A 6,000-nucleotide genomic window follows, 5' to 3' on the forward strand; every position below is an offset into this window, starting at 1 on the left:
TTTTAGGCGACAAATTCTGATGAACTTACTTATCACCATCAAAGCAACTTCATGGTACCTCTTTGTGTTTCATACCATTTCATTTTTCATCATTACAATATTGCGTTACATTTTATAAATATAGTATAAAGGAATTTCCATTTTATTAAAATGAAACTTAATTCTAATTTGTTTTTTTTAACATTAAAAGAAATAGTTTATTACAAAGTGGATTTTAAACATAACTCAACCTCATTAAATCGATTCATGAGTGTGAGGTTTGCACCCACTTATATACAATAAAATACTCTAATCTCTAGTTAATGTGAGATTTTCAACATAGTCTGATTTCATTTATCATTTTTAATAATTTTCAGTTTTTTTTTCATCGACCAAATTTATTCAACCTCCACGTCCAATGTCGTTTTTTTTTTATAAAATCACTAGTTAACAATGTTTTCATTGTTACATATTCATCTTCTGTATTTTATCATTTTTTTCCATTTTATTATTGGTTTTATTGTTAAATGCTTTTCTGAATTAGGAACCAAAAATATTGTGCTTGGAATTTAAGATGAGGTATTAAAATTTGAAAGGGTAAAATCTATAAAATAACTGAAGCTAAAAATATGAAATCAAAAGCCATTTTTTTATTATTAAACTTTAAATGTAATTGTTGTATATAGCTAGGTTAGGTTTAGATTTTGAAGGAAGGATATTTCATCGAAAGGATAACCTATTAGTTGTCATTTTCATGGAAACAAACAAGAAGCACCTCTCTCATCCTATCTATGAATGGATTGACATCATCATACTTTCAAGTTTCAACTAACATGGAACCTACATATCATGTTCTTCCTGCAATAAATATATATATGTTGACGAGTGTGTGGGTTGAATAAAAAGGAACACTCACCCACCTTGTCCGAACTCATCTAACATTTGCAATTCTTAAATTCCCCACAAGCACGCACAATGAATGAAAAGGTGTGTGGAGGATAAAAAAATAAAATAAACAACAAAAAGAAGAAGAAGAAGAGAGAACATAAATGTAACAGATGGATTCCCATGTCCTCTTTTATTGCTTTCTTCCATCATCAAAATAATTTATCATAGATCTTTTCAAAACTACTTACATAAACCTCTTACCACCTTGGAACTAAACAAATACTATGTGGTATAGTAGTACTATACCCTATGTACACTATGCACAATGAACGAATCTTGATGGTTGTTTATAGAAAAAGAAAGTTTGAAAAGTTCATGCACTTCAGAAAAGAGCACACGAGTAGATAAACTATGTGTGTTATAATAGTATAGATAAATGAGCCTTGTGAGAGCAGCAGTGTTTTTTTATTTTGTTATCTTAGGTGGATGCTGCATAACGTTGCTGAAGTGATTGCTCCAAGGCATGCCAGCATCGTGTTCTCGTGGAAATCCAAAGTAGAAATATTAAATTACAATAGAAAAATTGAATGGTCGTTTCTGGGATATTGAAATTTGAAATAAGTGTGTATATATGGGCGTGAGATGCTTTAATTTTGGTAGCTGAAGCAATCTTGTCCTTTGTTAATGACAGCTCCAAGACCTAATTGCAGGGACAAAGTTTGGTTGCAGTTGCTTCTTATATGTGGGCTTGGAAACATAAATGTAGATGTGACATCAAATGTCAAGTGTGTCCAAACTCATGTAATATTTTATATGTTTTTATTTTCTGTGTGAATTTCATCATTAGAAAAGAGCAGTTGCAACTTTTCCCCTGAAGTTTCCAGCAACACTAATTTCTAGAAACAATGTGAAGTTTGCTTTGATTTTCTGATGCCATTTGGTGTGTTGTTACTTTTTTTCCTGTTTCTTCAAATTGAGGTTGCATTTACATGCCAACCAACTTTGAAGATGGTGTGCAGAGTTTTCAAAGTTGTGAACTGCTTGTGAGAAAAGATGTATCATTGTGATGTGTTGAAAAGATGATGAGGTAGGTCAGGTGAATGGATTTTTCATGTGTTTGAATATAGGGTGGACTTAGTCTTTCTACTCACTTCTTTCACTCTCTTTAGTTAGTCTTTTTTTCCCTTCTTATCTAATCAAAGATTCAACTAAAGAGAGAAACTATTTTGAGATCATTTTAATTATTTCAATTCTTTTGTACATAAAAATTGTTCATAGTTAAAGGATTTGGGATCAGATAATAATTTTTCTTTTACACTATTTGTTTTTCTCTTCAAGTTTTACAAATTGATTTTAATAAAATGAAATATTGTAATATAAAATTTAGTGTAATTGAGATGTACAAAAACAAACCCACATGTGCATTTAAAAAATAAAATGACAGAAAACATTTACTACAGTAATTAATTAGCACCCTGCACTTGCAGGGTATCTACATTGGATCTCGTGATCTAGCATGAACTGAACAAAATTGAAAAGAGGGTAACTTGGACCACTTTATTTCTTGCAAGATTGAAGTAGATTTGAAGTGGGCATAGCTAAATCATAAACTAAACAAAACTAATTGATAAAGTGTGTATGCTTTTGTTGCAGAAAAGTAAAAGAAGAGCATAGGGTCCCCCAAAACCCTTTAGATTTAGGACTTTTGATTAATTAATTGAATGATTATGTACCTAATAGAAAAAGAAAACGACAAGATCTTATTATTTTAATTGTAATACCTGATCAAGATGAAGTGATTAACTGACATGACCCCACTGTGTCTTATTTAATACTGATGCTACCTTAACCAACATGGTTCTTACTTTAATCAAAAGTTAAGGCTATTTATCATTGCAAATCTTTGCTGTTTTATGTCCCTATTGCTTTCAATTCCCATGAACCAACTTGTCTAAGTGAACTTCATCACAATTAATTATATTATTGTGTTGTTTTCACATAAAATAACAAAACAAGTTAAGATGAATAATAAAATCAAGAAACGCATCTTAAAAAAAGACACACTAAATTTAATGATTTGTTAGGTATTATATTATTCTGCCTCTGAAAGAAGATCAGATCCCATTAATTAATTCTTCTCATACCATGCTTGCCCTTTTCTTTCCATAGTTGTTAATAAAGGAACATGTGATCTAATAATTGTTCATATAAAACACACCACTGTACTTGTGTTACCAATCTTTAAGATGTAGTAAAGAACACTTTTCAATTTTAGGTATTAATATAATTCTCACCTTGTTACTTCCACTAACTATATAGCTACTGCAAAATACATTAATATGTAATTTTATTTTATATTTTTCTTAAAAAAAATTTAAAATTGGACAAATCGTACTATTATGTATGATTTTAATTTTTATATTTATCGTACTTCATTATATATTTCAGTTATATTGAATTTCACTAAAATCTTACTATAGGAACACTTATTTTAGAAGGAAGGGAAAATGTACAGAAAAAAAAAATGTTGTGGGTTTTATTGTTGTGGACAGTCCTTGAGTTATTAACAGTGAAGGACAAAGCTAAACTCCAAAAAAGAAAAGCAAAAGAACAAAATCCCTAGTTTCTTGATATATATATATATATATATATATATATATATATATATTCACTTCTTTCAACATGTTCATGAATTGCTTTAATGTGTCCACAACCCCCATGTGATCATGAGTCCTTCTGATGCCACCCAGCAACCATGGTGTGGGGTGCCCCAATTCATTTCAATTGCAATACACAGTTTCAGACTTAAGATTGAAAATTGTAGTTTTCCATTCATCAATTATTTCAAATCCTGGTCTTGTGATCCATGATTGTGGTCCTTGTTCTAAAGAATGATTTAATTTTTGTTAGGATTAGTGTAGAGTTGTAATGATGAAAAGCATGATGAAATCCTGTTTTTCCCAGAAACTTCTTGCAGATACGAGACCTTAACTCAATGCCAACAAATCAATTCCAAGAATGATTAGACATTTGACAATCATCATATGTGGACACATTCTTTTCACTGTTTCATAATCAATCAGTATTGGTCCTTGACGCGTAAACTTAAAACCTCCAAACATGTTTCTTATGAAAACTTCACTTAATATAATATTCATTTTGTTAAAGTGCCATGATTTTGTTTTAACTGCACTGTGTTTCAAAGTGCTTTAAAGAACACAGAACTTTTTTTGGTCTTCATGTATGATTTCTCTAATTTGAAAGGACTTTAACAGATCTACTAAACATGACAGACACACAGAGACTAATTTCAGCATGTAAAAATAAATTTTGATGAGTTGGAAAATCTACAAACATTTTCAGAAACACTCCTGCATAGTTAAACCAGTCAATGTAAAAGCAGTGCAAAATAAGGCATAATTCTGTACTTTGTGAACATGAAATGTCTTATAGAATGATACATGGTGAAAAAGATAATCATATGCACTTAGCATGAGCCTTGGACCACATGTACTGACTCAAAATAAGTTCAAATAGTTTCATTTATATGTTTGTAATAGTTGAAAAAATGTCACTGTATGTATTTTAATGAACAACGTTTAACTATCAAATTGCTTTGTAATTGTTAAACAACATTTTTCACTAGTGAGAATGTCTCTTAAGAAATTACTGATAGTGAAACTTTGGCATATTATTGATACATTTGAATGAACATTTTGTGAAAGTTTATAATGATGAAAAATTTGACAGCAAGAATAGTGGTAAGTTTATCTGATATATGTGAATCTGATATAACATGTAGGTTCTGGACAGCAATAAATATGGCAATGTCCATTGACAGAAGAGCAGATTGAAAAGAAGCATTATTAGGTTTGGCAAGACAGAGAATATGGGAAAAAGTTAGCAAAAAAGATGAGAAGCAAAGTGAGGGAGATTGGTGTGCATCACTTTCTTCCAATTTCTCTTTTGGAGGCTGCTGGATCACCACGATAGCCACCAATTTGTGAGTATTATAAACAAACAAAACTTTTATATTATATTATATTATAATTCCTAGCTAGTGTTGTCACGAGTCACGTACTTTAATGAAACTTATGAATGTAAATATATAAAAAAATGAAACATTGGAGCCCTTAAGGGATAGGGTGTGGACCAGTCTTAGCATCAACTTCTTGTGGTGACATAGATGGATGATGGTTTTTTTGTTTCCTCTCACACTTTTAAATCAATTTAAGAGTACTTCTTTGGCTTTACTCACCATCTTCATGATGTGATTCAATTCAATATTTTTATTACTTCTTTGCCTTTTCTTTTTTTCTTTTCCTTTCAAGCACAAGTGGAAACCCATGAAAAATGCACCACCATGATTTTCTGTAACAAGTGACGCAATTTGAACTGTTGTAGGTCTCTTTCATAGACCAAGCACAAGCCATTGAAAGCAAAAAAGAAAAACAAATATGATCCATTTGGTGCCATTTTCTTGAGTAATTCATTGTATAATCAGCTATTGTCAGCATTAATGTTTAGGGCAATGACCCAAATGGCACGCAAGCATGCTTTACAAGTTCATCACACAACAATATACAAAGAAATAAAATACAAGAACAAACCTTAAAAAAAATCACATTTTTTTATCAAAATGAAATTTCAATTTCAACTAAAAAGACAAGAAAAAATATTTAAGTGATGGCCTTCAATTTTCTGGAAAGTTGACCTGAAGGTAACCTACATCATCACATGCTAATGCATGCCTTCCATAAATGTTATATAGTTTAAGATTAAGTGATTTCTATTATTGTGATATTTTCTTTTGAAATCAAAAATAGTTTTATATTTTTAGTATCACACAAATTAACAAAGATGAAATCATTATTGATAAAAAGATATTTAAAAATTCATTTTATTTTTATCATAAAGACTCCCAAACAATGCTATAAAATCAAGCATTATCCAAGAATGATGGTTACGTAAAGCATTTGTTTGAGTAGTGAGTATGTGTGAGTAAGGAAGATGAAAAAAGCATCTTTTGATTTGGAAAAAAGGGTAACCTTTTTTGTTGTGATGCCAAACAACATGGTCTCATAGTATCATCTGCTTGTACTGAAGAAGAAGAAGAAGATAAATAATTATCCA

This window comes from Phaseolus vulgaris, chromosome 6 (genome assembly GCF_000499845.2).
Source record: "Phaseolus vulgaris cultivar G19833 chromosome 6, P. vulgaris v2.0, whole genome shotgun sequence".
In the NCBI taxonomy this organism is placed as follows: domain Eukaryota; kingdom Viridiplantae; phylum Streptophyta; class Magnoliopsida; order Fabales; family Fabaceae; genus Phaseolus; species Phaseolus vulgaris.